Raw genomic sequence first — 14705 nt, 5'->3', positions numbered from 1 at the left:
GATTATTCATGTCGAACAAGACTTATGACATTCTATTGGTAATTGTCCATTGTTGAATATTGACTCGAGTTGAGATCTATATTGCGAAGCTAACTATTGAAATAAGATTGGTTATTGTTGATTCCCTTGCTGAGAGGTTATTGTTTCTATTGTTGATTCCCTTGCCGGGATGTTATTGTTTCTATTGTTGATTTCCTTGCCGGGATTTTATTATTTCTATTGTTGATTCCCTTGCCGGGATGTTATTGTTTCTATTGTTGACTCCCTTGCCGGGATGTTATTGTTCATATTATTGACTTTCTTGCCGTGATGTTATTGTTTCTATTGTTGGGTGAGGAAGAGTGTAAAGCACGAAGGGTGATGCCGTGCACGGCATTGTGAGAGAGAGTAAAAGCATGAAGGTTGATGTCGTGCATGATATTGTGAGGAAGAGCGTAAAGCACGAAGGGTGATGCCGTGCACATTTCTATTTATGCATATTGTGAGGAAAAGTGATAAAGCATGAAGGGTGATGTCGTGCACTTTCTGTTTGTTGTGTTTCTTTGTAGTTATCAATTCAAGTGTTTTAATTGTTCAGATTTCTTTACTGCCGTGACCCTTGTGATGGAACCTCATAGAGTTTTCAATACTTCACCGTATTTATATATATATATATATATATATATATATATATATATATATATATATATATATATATATATATATATATATATATATATATATATTTTAATACTTCAAATTTCAATAATTGTTTCATTTTTTTATTCAGTTAGTTACTCAATTAAATTCCCTTAAACCATTTGAGGTTGTATTTTACTTAAAAAGGAATTTCTACTAAGTTAATTTCTTAAATCCCATGATAAAGGTAATAATTCTTTCGATGTTGTATTTTAATTGAAAATGGTACTTTCTTTATTCAAATGATTTCTAAAAATAATTTCATCTTTTCTTGCTGAGTTCCTAATTAGCTTAGAAGTTGTACTCTACTTTATGTTATGTAAATGAGACTCCTTGAACATCTTAATTGCATTGAGTATGGACCCTATGTACCGAGTAACATGAGAACGTTGTTGTGCAAAGAGAGATAAAAATATGTGGGCACAAGGTGTCAGGTGTGCTAAAAGTTTAGAAATTGAGGTTATGATATGAAACATCGAGTTGAGATGGCTAGAAATGTGCATCAGGAACGATATAATTTATTGAGCTGACATTGCCTTCCTTGTTTGAGCACATTTTTACTTGTCTATGTTCCAACTATGTTGATATTAATTTAATTGGTTATCTTTCTTTTCCATCCGTGTTTCTCTTTATTGTTTCTTGTGATTATAGTTTGTTCTTTCCCTGTTGTTGATATTACTTGTCATTTTTAGGTTGATAGTTTATTATCAAATTCTGTTCAATTTAATTGATCAATAGGTGTCTGGACTGTTCTTCGTTACTACCCTACCGAGGTTAGTCTTGATACTTACTGGGCACCGCCGTGGTGTGCTCATACTACACTTATGTACATTTTTATGTACAGATATAGGTATTGATCGATAGTAGTTGTGTGAATCGTTACGGTGGAGACTCAAGGTAAACCTGTTGCATCGTTTGCAGGTCTCGACGTCACCTTCAATTGTACTTATTTCCATATGTTCCTTTAGTTTCGGAATAGTGATGTAATTATTTTTGTATAACTTCTCCTAGAAAGGCTTATGACCTCTACCACCGGTTTTGGGAATTGGAATTTGTTCAGAGTAATTTAATTTAAAGTTAGTAAATATCAATGTTACTTCATTTAATGTTAGGCTTACCTAGTTTAGAGACTAGGTGTCATCACGACTCCTTCAGAGGGATTTTTAGGTCGTGACAGTTGGTATCAAAGCTCTAGGTTCATAGGTGTTATGAGTCATAAGCAGGTTTAGTAGAGTCTTGCGGATCGGTACGGAGACGTCTGTACTTATCTTCGAGAGGCTACGGAACTGTTAGGAAATTCCACTTCTTTCATTCATTATCTTACGACATTGATTCAGCTCAAAGTGTATAACTTATGTTCCTTTACATCCACTCGTGGATAATATTATGCTCTCAGTGACCGTTATACGCTAGTGGTTCATGATGCTACAAACGGACTACGAAAGAGTCAGGGATGCTCAGACATTGTCTCAATGGGATGTCTAGACTAAAGATACAGAGGTATTGAGATGTTATTCAATTGTTCATATGGAGGCGCAACGGTTTTTGGCATCTGGTTGGTGAGTGTGAGCTTAGGAAGGTTTAATTGATTGGCTAGTCATCGAGATCGTGGCAAGGTCGTGAGGTGGATGTAGATTGAGGATAGCTGGTGGTATTGGAGTACCTTGTGATTTGTGTTGTGCGAGCCGTGAAGGTTAGCTTTGAGGATCATTAGACATTATTTTCTATGGCTTCGCATTAAATAGAGGAGTCCACTAGCGGCGTTCGAATTGCAGAGTCAGATTTACATCAATTTTGGCCTGAGGTATGTATATAAGTGGTATTGAAAGGTTTCTGAAATTTGTATATAACCAGAGACTAAGATCTTGCAAGGGATGATATTGGGGCTTTGAGGGGGGATATTGCTTATCGACTATCTAAAGAAATGGGTCAGTTCAGTAGTGATGGGGTCAGCATGGCAATGGAAGTAATTGGTCCTTTTGAATGGGAATTCTCTACTGGCATTTGTGGTAGCACTCTTGAATTGGATGGTTTGTGTGACTCGGTTGAGTTGAGAAGGTGCAGTCCTGATGGCCTAGTTGTGTGCTGGCGGATCTCGGAGGATTCTCGATGGTTTGGCAACGGCTTGAGTTGGCTGTCTACTACAGCATAAGCAATATGTGGTACATTGTGTTTTTCTCCTGAATCGGTATCAGAAATTAATAGAGTGTTGGCATTGTTGCTATCACATGTGAAGAGCGGGCAGTTTGGGAAAGACCCTTGAGTTTTGGTTTGCGGGTGCGTGGCTAGTGGCATGGTGATTACTGGGCTTTTGAGCTTCATGTTTTGTTACGTGACCAGAACCCCTATATGGGTGCTTCAACAGAATGATAGGGTGTGAGAGATATATTAGCCATTTGATTTGCGTAGTTGAGTTGGGTATGGAAATTTTGGCATTCCTGAGGTTTGGAGTTAGATGCCCTCATGTGTGGACTATTTTCTGATTGCATATTGTGAAGAAATATTGAGAATGAGATAATTAATAGCATGTATTATCGATAAGTTGTTGTGGATCTTTTGAAGCATATTTACCTAATTGGGAAGGATCAAGATTTGGTTGAGACAATGTGAAAGCTCAATGAGAATATGTATCTTGTATTAGGTTATGTTTGTGTGCTCCTGTGAGACTGCCATTTTGGTTATGTTATCAGGCAGAATGGATATTATTTATGCCTCTGGCCTATGTTATGTGCTTCTCTCTTATGTTGTGATGAGCTATGAGGTTGTATGATTATTCTCCATGCATGTTGTAATTCTGTTCAGGCTTTATGGCAACATGAGTGTGATGTTAATTGCTCATTGCACTTCAGCTGTGCTTGTATCTTTTATGTCTTATTACTTCTATTCACTTTTTCCCATAGTTTTATTTGTGCACTCTAATGTACTTGATATTAGTATTCATATGATCGGTGAGCCCGAGCATTTTGGCTCGATGAGTATTTAGGAGCGGGCTACACGTCGCAGCAGATGTTATGTGGGATACCATTTTCCTTACGTTTATCTAGTGTTGTGTTTTCCCTCTGTGGGACAATTTGATGAAAAATTATACTTTTGTTGTTACACATGTTGTACTTGTTAGATAATTCTTATACTTTGCTTTCTTTTATTTGTGCTGCATAATTGAGTTATTGCTAGTTTGGTGTACAAACTGTGTAGTGTGAGAATCCGTGTGGTTCTGTGATGAGTTGTTAGTTTGGCTGCTTGTATTGGCTGATATGAGTTTCTTAGACCTGATATTTATACCATGGTATTGGAGGTGAGGAGTGTTTGGAAGTATGAGTGTGTTTCTGCTAAGACTTGGGTAATGGCCCTTGGAGGGCGAGAGAGCTTCTTGACTTGTTGTCTTCATGGGCGGCTATGAGTTTTCGTATGTTTCTTTATCATGGGCAATATTGTGGAAGTTCGGAACAAGGTTGTATTCAATGTGAAGTATATTGTCAGCATCCAAGATGTTATTTGAGCAGCTATGATGGTCAGAGGTTATTGTTTCGAGTATGCGAGTTGTGTGGAACATCATGTGATTGTATTCTGGATTGGAATTTTTTGCTCGACTCACCTGGTTTGGGTGTGTTCAGTGTGATGATGTGGAATTCGGGTCCTATGATGAATTTCAGATATTGAGGTTTGGGTCCTGTTATAAGGTTATGGACTAAGGAGGAGATGTGTGACGACTCGGCCAGTCGTCTCATGAGTTACCACTCTGTTTTCCCCATTTCTGGTTCTTATTGCTTTGTCTATTGGTTCAATATGTGATCGGGTTGGTTGGCTCGGGTTCGGAAAGGATTTGGTAATGTTTGAGACACTTAGTCTCTTTTGAGGAAGCTTAAGTTGGAAAAGTCAACTGGATGTTGACTTATGTGTTAGAGGGCTCGGATGTGAGTCTCGATGGTTAGGATAGCTTTGGGAGGTGATTTGGGACTTAGGAGCGTGATCAGAATGAGTTTTGGAGGTCTGTGCAGCGAGAGTTGGGTACTCAGGTTGAGTTCAGCACAACTTTTCACCCTCAGACGGACGAGCAGTCCGAGCGCACTACTTATATATTGGAGGACATGTTTCGTACTTGTGTCATTGATTTTGGAGGGTTATGGGATCAGTTTCTATCGCTTTCAGAGTTTGCTTATAACAACAGCTACCAATCGAGTATTCAGATGGCTCTATACGAGCATTTGTATGGGAGGCGGTGTAGATCTCCAGTTGGTTGGCTGGAGCCGGGTGAGGCTAGGGTATTGGGATAGACTTGGTGCAGGATGCCTTGGAAAAGGTGAAGGTAATTTAGGAGACACTTCGTATAGCACACTCAAGGCAAAAGCGTTATGCTGACAGGAAGGTTCGAGAAGTGTCCTACATGGTTGGCGAGAAGGTTCTATTGAAGGTTTTGCCCATGAAGGGTGTTATAAGATTTGGGAAGAAGGGTAAATTGAGTCCCCGGTTCATTGGGCCTTTTGAGGTGCTTTGGAGGATTGGAGAGGTGGCTTATGAGCTTGCTTTGCCACCCAGCTTGTCGAGTGTGCATCCGATATTTCATGTTTCTATGCTCCGGAAGTATATTGGGGATCCGTCTCATGTTCTGGATTTCAGCACGGTTTAGTTGGATGATGATTTGACTTACGATATGGAGCCAGTAGCTATTTTGGGTCGTCAGGTTCAAAAGTTGAGGTCAAAGGATATAGCTTCAGTGAAAGTGCAGTGGAGAGCTCGACCTATGGAGGAGGCTACCTGGGAGACCGAGCGGGAGATGCGGAGCAGATATCCTCACCTGTTTGAGGCTTTAGGTATGTTTCTTGACTCATTCGAGGACTAATGTTTGTTTAAGTTGGGGAGGATGTGACGACCCGGCCAGTCGTCTCATGAGTTACCTCTCCATTTTCCCTAGTTATGCTTCTTACTGCTTTGTTTATCGGTTCTATATGTGATTGGGTTGGTTGGCTCGGGTTCGGAAAGGATTTAGTAAGGTTTAATATGATGACCCGGCCAGTTGTCTCATGAGTTACTACTCCGTTTTCCTCATTTCTACTTCGTATTGCTTAGTCTATCAGTTCTATATATGATCAGGTTGGTTGGCTCTGGTTCGGAAAGGATTTGGTAAGGTTTGAGATATTTAGTCTCTTTTGAGGAAAATTAAGTTGGAAAAGTCAACCGAATATTGACTTATGTGTTAGAGGGCTCGGATATGAGTTCTGATGGTTCGTATAGCTTCGGGAGGTGATTTGGGACTTAGGAGCGTGATCAGAATGAGTTTTGGAGGTGTGTGCAGCGAGAGTTGGGTACTCAGGTTGAGTTGAGCACATCTTTTCACCCTTAGATAGACGGGCAGTCCGAGCGCACTATTCAGATATTGGAGGACATGTTGCGTGCTTGTGTCATTGATTTTAGAGGGTCATGTGATCAGTTTCTACTGTTTGTAGAGTTTGCTTATAACAATAGCTACAGTCAAGTATTCAGATAGCTCCATATGAGGATTTGTATGAGAGGCGTTGTAGATCTCCAGTTGGTTGGTTCGAGCCCGGTAAGGCTAGGCTATTGAGGATAGACTTGGTGCAGGATGCCTTGAAAAAGGTAAAGGTAATACAGGAGATTCTTCGTATAGCACAGTCAAGGCAAAAGAGTTATGCAGACAGGAAGGTTCGAGAAGTGTCCTACATGGTTGACGAGAAGGTTCTGTTGAAGGTTTTGCCCATGAAAGGTGTTATGAGATTTGGGAAGAAGGGTAAATTGAGTCCTCGGTTTATTTGGCCTTTTGAGGTGCTTCGGAGGATTGGGGAGATGGCTTATGAGCTTGCTTTGCCACCCAGCTTGTTGAGTGTGCATCCGGTATTTCATGTTTCTATGCTCCGAAAGTATATTAGGGATCTGTCTCATGTTCTGGATTTCAGCACGGTTCAGTTGGATGATGATTTGAATTATGATGTGGAGACAATAGCTATTTTGGTTTGTCAGGTTCAAAAGTTGAGGTCAAAGGATATAGCTTCAGTGAAAGTGCAATGGAGAGGTCTGCCCATGGAGGAGGCTACTTAGGACCCCGAGAGGGAGATGCAGAGCAGCTATCCTCACCTGTTTGAGGCTTCAGGTATATTTCTTGACTCGTTTGAGGATGAACGTTTGTTTAATTTGGGGAGGATGTGACGACCCGGCCAGTCGCCTCATGTGTTACCGCTCCATTTTCTCCATTTATGCTTCTTATTGCTTCATCTATCGGTTCTATATGTGATCGGGTTGGTTGGCTCGGGTTCGGAAAGGATTTGGTAAGTTTTGATGTGACGACCCGGCCAGTTCTCTAATGAGTTACCACTCAGTTTTCCCCATTTCTGCTTCTTCTTGCTTTGTCTATCAGTTCTATATATGATCGAGTTGGTTGGCTCGGGTTCAGAAAGGATTTGGTAAGGTTTGAGACACTTAGTCTCTTTTGAGGAAGCTTAAGTTGGAAAAGTCAACCATATGTTGACTTATGTATTAGAGGGGTCGGATGTGAGTTCCGGTGGTTCGGATAGTTTCGGGAGGTGATTTGGGACTTAGGAGCGTGATCGGAATGAGTTTTGGAGGTTTGTGAAGCGAGGGTTGGGTACTCAGGTTCAGTTGAGTACAACTTTTCACCCTTAGACGGACGGGCAGTCCAAGCGCACTATTCAGATATTAGAGGACATGTTGCATGCTTGTGTCATTGATTTTGGAGGGTCATGGGATCAGTTTCAATAGCTTGCATAGTTTGCTTATAACTACAGCTACTAGTCGAGTATTCAGATGGCTCCATATGAGGATTTGTATGGGAGGCGTTGTAGATCTCCAGTTGGTTGGTTCGAGCCGGGTGAGGCTAGGCTATTGGGGAAAAACTTGGTACAGGATGCCTTGGAAAAGGTGAAGGTAATATAGGAGAAACTTCATATAGCACAGTCAAGTCAAAAGAGTTATGTTGACAGGAAGGTTCCAGAAGTGTCCTACATGGTTGGCGAGAAGGTTCTGTTGAAGGTTTTGCCTATGAAGGTTGTTATGAGATTTGGGAAGAAGGGTAAATTGAGTTCTCGATTCATTGGGCCTTTTGAGGTGCTTCGGAGGATTGGGGAGGTGGCTTATGAGCTTGCTTTGCCACCCAGCTTCTCGAGTGTGCATCCGGTATTCATGTTTCTATGCTTTGGAGGTGTATTGGGGATCCGTCTCATGTTCTGGATTTCAGCACAGTTCATTTGGATGATGATTTGATTTACGATGTGGATCCAGTAGCTAGTTTGGGTCGTCAGGTTCGAAAGTTGAGGTCAAAGGATATAGCTTCAGTGAAAGTGCAGTGGAGAGGTCGGCCCATGGAGGAGGCTACTTGGGAGACCGAGTGGGAGATGCGGAGCTGATATCCTCACCTGTTTGAGACTTTAGGTATGTTTCTTCACTCGTTCAAAGATGAACGTTTATTTAAGTTGGGGAGGATGTGATGACCCGTCCAGTCATGTCATGAGTTACCACTCTATTTTCCCCATTTATGCTTTTTATTACTTTGTCTATCGGTTCTATATGTGATTGGGTTGGTTGGATCGGGTTCGGAAAGGATTTGGTAAGGTTTGATGTGACGACCCGACCAGTCGTCTCATGAGTTACCGCTCCGTTTTTCCCATTTCTGGTTCTTATTGCTTTGTCTATCGGTTCTATATGTGATCGGGTTCGGAAAGGATTTGGTAAGGTTTGAGACACTTAGTCTTTTTTGAGGAAGCTTAAGTTAGAAAAGTCAACCGGATGTTGACTTATGTGTTAGAGGACTCGGATGTTAGTTCCGATGGTTCGGATAGCTTTGGGAGTTGATTTGGGACTTAGGAGCGTGATTGGTATGAGTTTTGGAGGTTTGTGCAGCGAGAGTTGGGTACTCAGGTTGAGTTGAGTATAACTTTGCACCCTTAAATGGACGTGCAGTCCGAGCGCACTATTCAGATATTGGAGGACATGTTGCGTGTTTGTGTCATTGATTTCAGAGGGTCATGGGATCAGTTTCTACCGCTTGCAGAGTTTGCTTATAACAACAGCTACCTGTCGAGTATTCAGATGGCTCCATACGAGGATTTGTATGGGAGGCGGTGTAGATCTCCAGTTGGTTGGTTCGAGCCGGATGAGGCTAGGCTATTGGGGACAGACTTGGTGCACGATGCCTTCGAAAAGGTAAAGGTAATTCAGGAGACACTTCGTATAGCACAGTCAAGGCAAAAGAGTTATGCTGACAGGAAGGTTCGAGAAGTGTCCTACATGGTTGGTGAGAAGGTCTGTTGAAGGTTTCACCCATGAAGGGTGTTGTGAGATTTGGGAAGAAGGGTAAATTTAGCCATCGGTTCATTGGGCCTTTTGAGGTGCTTCGGAGGATTGGGGAAGTGGATTATAAGCTTACTTTGCCACCTAGCTTGTCGAGTGTGCATCCGGTACTTCATGTTTCTATGCTCTAAAAGTATATTGGGGATCCGTCTCATGTTTCGGATCTCAGCACGGTTCATTTGGATGATTATTTGACTTATGATGTGGAGCCAATAGCTATTTTGGGTCGTCAGGTTAGAAAGTTGAGGTCAAAGGATATAGCTTCAGTGAAAGTGCAGTGGAGAGGTCAACCCGTTGAGGAGGTTACTTGGGAGATCGAGTGGGAGATGCGGAGCAGATATCCTCACCTATTTGAGGCTTCAGGTATGTTTCTTGACCCGTTCGAGGACGAACGTTTGTTTAAGTTAGGGAGGATGTGATGACTAGGCTAGTCGTCTCATGAGTTACTGCTCCGTTTTCCCCATTTATGCTTCTTATTGCTTCGTCTATCGGTTATATATATGATCGGGTTGGTTGGCTTGGTTTCGGAAAGGATTTGGTAAGGTTTGATGTGATGACCCGGCCAGACGTCTTATGAGTTACTGCTCTGTTTTTCCCATTTCTGCTTTTTATTGCTTTGTCTATCGATTCTATATGTGATCGGGGTAGTTGGCTCTGGTTCGGAAAGAATTATGTATTAAGTTGGAAAAGTCAATTGCATGTTGAATTATGTATTAGAGGGCTCGGATGTGAGTTCTGATGGTTGGGATAGCTTCGGGAGGTGATTTTGGACTTAGGAGCATGATCGGAATGAGTTTTGGAGGTCCGGAATAGATTTAGGCTTGAATTGGTGAAATTGGATTTTTGGCGATTTCCGGTTGACAAGTGAAATTTTGTTATAGGGTCATAATGGAATTCCGAGAGTTGCAGTAGTTCCGTTGTGTCATTTGGGGTGTGTGTGTAAAATTTTAGGTCATTCAGATGTGGTTTGGTTGGGTTTTTTATCAAAAGCGTAATTTAGAAGATTTTGGAATTCATAGGCTTGAATCCAATGCGATTGGGTGTTTTGATGTTGTTTTGAGTGTTCAGAAGGTTGGAACAAGTTTGGATGAGGTTATGGGATATGTTGGCTTGTTTTGTTGAGGTCCCAGGGGCCTCGGGTGAGTTTCGGATGGTCAATCGGACCATTTCATGTTGTTTGGAATTGCAGAAAACTGTTGTGTGTTGCAGAAGATTTTGACCTTCGCGTTCGCGAAGGGTCAGTTTATGAAGGCTGGGAGTTAAGCCTTCGCGTTCGTGAAGGGCTGAGTGTTTGTTCATCGCGTTCGCGTGAAGGGGATCGCGTTCGCGTAGAGGAAAGTGATCAGCTGGGTTCAAGGTCAAATTGTTCATCGCATTCGCGTATGAAGGGGTGCGAACGCGAAGAGTGGTCTGAGGAAAGCATCGCGTTCACGATGGGAAAGTCGCGATCGCGAAAGAGGAAATTTTGGTCAAAGTTGAATTGTGCTTTGTGAACGCGAGGCATTGACCGCATTCACGAAGAAGGATTTTAGGTCTGGGCAGAATGTTTAAATAGTCGTCTTGTCCGCGATTTTGGGGTTTATTTTCACCATTTTTGATCATTTTTGGAGATTTTTGAAGAGGATTGAAGAGGGATTCAAGGGGAATCACTTGGAGGTAAGATTTATGGACCTAAAACTCGATTCTAATGTGAAATCTACCTAATTAATCATGGAATCTAAGCCTAAAATTAAAGAACTAGGGCTTGAAATTGGAGACCTAGAAATTTGGGATTTTAGGGGTCGTTTGTGGTTGAATTTTGATGCTTTTGGTATGAATGAACTCGTGGGAAGATAAGGATTTCGTTGATGTGATTTTTATCGAGTTTCAGGACGTGGGCCCGGGGGTCGGGTTTGGCTAATTTCGAGATTTTTGGTATTATTTGATTATTTTTGCTTGGGCTTCGTTCCCTTAGCATATTTTGACGTTGTGATTCTGATTTTGGAAGGATTTGACGTGAGTGGGGGCCAACTTGAAGGGCAAAGGCATTGTGGAGTAGTATTTTCACCGGTTTGAGGTATGTAACCATTGTAAATCTGGAACTGAGGGTACAAAACCCTGGTATTTGACTTGTTTTGATAAATGCGGTGACGCACATGCTAGGTGATGAGCGTGTAGGCGTACACCAGTAGGGATTGTGACTTGGTCCGTCCCGTAGCGACTATTAAGCCGCGTATTTGATTTGGAACCATATGATATTCCGTACTTTAGTCATTTATACTGTATTATGGGTCGTATGGCATGTTTAGGACCTTGTGCCGACCTGTTGAGACTCTTAGGGGCTTTTTTACTATTTTTCCTCACCCTACTTGTTTGAAAGCATATCCTTAGTCATGTTTTACCTGTTTATTTGTTTAAAACTGGTTTTATCACTCTAATTCTCAAATATGAGGATTGTTTGGACTGAGTTCCCTAATTTCCACTGTTGTGCCCGAGAAGCAATGAGGTTAATGACTGAGAGAGGTTGAGAACCTAATGGTGAGGATATTTATATATGTATAAATTATTTATCGGGCTGCACGCCGCAGCGATATATATATTGGATCGAGTTGCGTGCTACAGCGATATGACATTTGGGCTGAAGGAGCCCCTCCGGAGTCTATACACCCCCAGTGAGCGTAGTCAACTATAAATTACGGATCGGGCTACACGCCGCAGCGGTTACTATGATTATTATTATTATGAGATATTAATGAGCTTGAGTGCTGAGGGTGAGTACCGAGTGACGAGATCTGAGTCACGAGTGACTAAGAGGCTGCCCGAGAGGCCATGTTCTGAGTGATATCTTGCCCGAGGGGCCCATTTGTGATAGTTTCCACTGATTTCACTCTTCTTTTAAAATAAGCCTCTGTTGAAAATTGCTAAGGGTATGATTTGAAGTATGTAAACTGAAATTGATGATTTTATGACGAAACTGGTTTTAAACTGTGGAGTTTTATCTTTTATCCTATTACTATTCAATTATATGATTTTTAACTGCTCGTCACTACTTTCAGACCTTATTTACTTTAGTTACTTATTGAATTGGCATACTCACATTACTCTTTGCACCTTGTGTGCAGATCCAGGTGCCCGAGGGGCGGAGTGAGAGTCCTCAACATTTTCAGAGATTGCAAGGTAGCTGCATGGTGTCCGCAACCCTACTTTCCTCCTTCTTATCCTGTTCTTTTCCGCATTTTTAGACTTATGATATATTAGACAGTCGGTTATGTATTTAGAGGCTCTAGACTTGTGACACTAGATGTTTGGGCTGTGTTGTCTAATGTTTTATTGACTTCCACATATTTCAGTTGTTTTAAACAATTCTTATGAAAATTGGTATTCAAACCCGTGTTAGAAAAATGATTTTCCGAAAGGATATTTGTTGTGGTTATATTGGTAGGTTGGCTTGCCTAGTAACGTGATAGGCGCCATCACGACCGGGCATTTGGGGTCGTGACAAGATGAGACCTTTAGTTAAGTTGCATTGTCAGTTCTGCATAGGTTGGATGATGGGGAATCACCCCCGGGTGTATGTATGAGGAGCTCATGCAGTGATTCGATGGCTTTGGAATGACTCCGGGCACGTTCGAGGATAAACATATGTTTAAGTGGAGGAGGATGTAACGACCCAACTGGTCATTTCGAGCAATTGCGTCCGGTTCGGCAGTTTGAGGTCACGAGCAGCTTCATATTATGTGTATCGACTTGCGTGCGCATCCCGGGCGTGAAATTGGAAACTTTTTATTTGAAAATATGAAAAATATAGTAATTTCTAGAGTTAAAATTTGGTTTTAGTTTATTTTGGTCAACATTTTTGGTAAATAGACCCGGATTAGTGTCCCGATAATCTGCGGAGGTCCGTGGTAAAATATGGGACTTGGGCGTATCCCCAGAATTGAATTCCGAGGTCCCTAGCTTTAGAAAATAATTTTTGAAGAAAATTATTGTGCTGGTTTTTAAAGGAAATAAAGAAATGAATTAATGTTTGAACTCGTTGGTATCGGGCCCATATTTTGATTTCGGAGCCCGGTAAAAGTTTGTTATGATATTTAGATCCTATCTGTAAAATTTGGTGAGAACCGGAATTGATTTGACGTGATTTGGACATTCAGTTGAAAAAAATTAGAAAATTTGAGTGTCCTTGAGAAAATCATGATTTTTGAGGTTACATTCGTAGTTTTTGATGTTATTTTTATGATTTGATCACACGAGCAAGTCCGTATAATATTTTTAGACTTGCGTGCATGTTTGGTTTGGAGCCCCGAGGGTTTGGGTGAGTTTCGGATAGGTTTAGGCTAGGTTGCGCTTGTTTTGGATGCTTCATCGTCGTTTCTTCAAGCAAAAATAATATCACATTGAGCAAATGAGATCCAAATTCAGTTTTGTTCGAACCATTAGATCCGTATCAAAATTACGGAGCCATAGGAAAAAGAATCATCGAATTTGGACATCGTATGAGGAAGTTATGCTCATTTTCGTGTCAGGAAAAATTGCTAGTTTCTGGTGTGTTCGAAAATTCGAACTTTTTCATCGCATTTGCGATCAAATGCGACTTCTGCCAGCAATTTGCGAGGGTTCGCAATTGCGAGCCTTGGGTCGCAAATGCGATATTTGAGGCCTGTTAAGTGAGGTTTTTGACGAGATTTTCACCCATTTTTCAATTTTCTCAAACCCTAAACCTCCATGGGCGATTTTCCATTGATCCAAACTTCTCCAAATTATTGGTTAAGTGCCTCTAATCAATTTCCAACTATATTTTGTGATTATATATTATATTTAACATCAAATTCATGAGAATCTAAAGGAAAATTTGGGGAAAATTGTGAAATCTTTCAAAAAATGTAAAATGATGATTTGAATGACCAAATGGTATCGAAATTAGATAATATTTGTATGGGTGAACTTGTAGCAGAATGGGTGTTCAATTTTTGTAAATTTTATCGGCTTCCAAGGTGCAGGCCCGGGGAGTTGACTTTTGTTGACTTTTTGAAAATTGTATAAGAATCATAGTTTTGTTAATTGAAATTATTTTCTCTTGCATTGTTTGATGTATTCAAGTCATCTTTGGCTAGATTGAGCCGAGAGTTGATGAATTGGTAAGGAAAAGCTAAACTGAGTATTGAATTGGCCGGATTGAGGTAAGTATCTTGCCTAACCTTTTGTGGGGAACTTCCCTTTAGGATTTGAGTCTTCTATGACAATTTTAGTTCGTGCATGCGAGGTGACGAGTGTGTGCTCGGACTTATTTGTGGGAAATTTTCCTTTAGGGTTCTTAGGTTCTTATTTTCATTATGTAGAAAGTATCCTATTATGGTTGGGTTTCCTAATTGCTTAAATTGCCTCTATATGCTCCATATGATGTTATTAGCTTTCCTCTAATTCGTACATGTTACCTGACCCTTAATTGTCTTAATTGAAGTGATTGCATTCCTTATTGTTTTGATACTTATTGATTGTGAGTTTCCTTTATGACTTCGTGTAAACATGCTACATGTCCAATTGTTGTAGTTACCAGTGTAGTTATCACGTGCTAATTATGTCTGGTTGTTTTGTTGAGGTTATCGTGCTTCTTGGTTTTTTCATGATCCTTATTATGTACTATTCTTGTTTAAATTGATGATTATTCATGTCGAACAAGACTTTATGACATTCTCTTGGTAATTGTCCATAGTTGAGTATTGACTCGA

This window comes from Nicotiana tabacum, chromosome 3 (genome assembly GCF_000715075.1).
Source record: "Nicotiana tabacum cultivar K326 chromosome 3, ASM71507v2, whole genome shotgun sequence".
Lineage (NCBI taxonomy): Eukaryota > Viridiplantae > Streptophyta > Magnoliopsida > Solanales > Solanaceae > Nicotiana > Nicotiana tabacum.
This window is presented reverse-complemented; position numbering follows the sequence as displayed.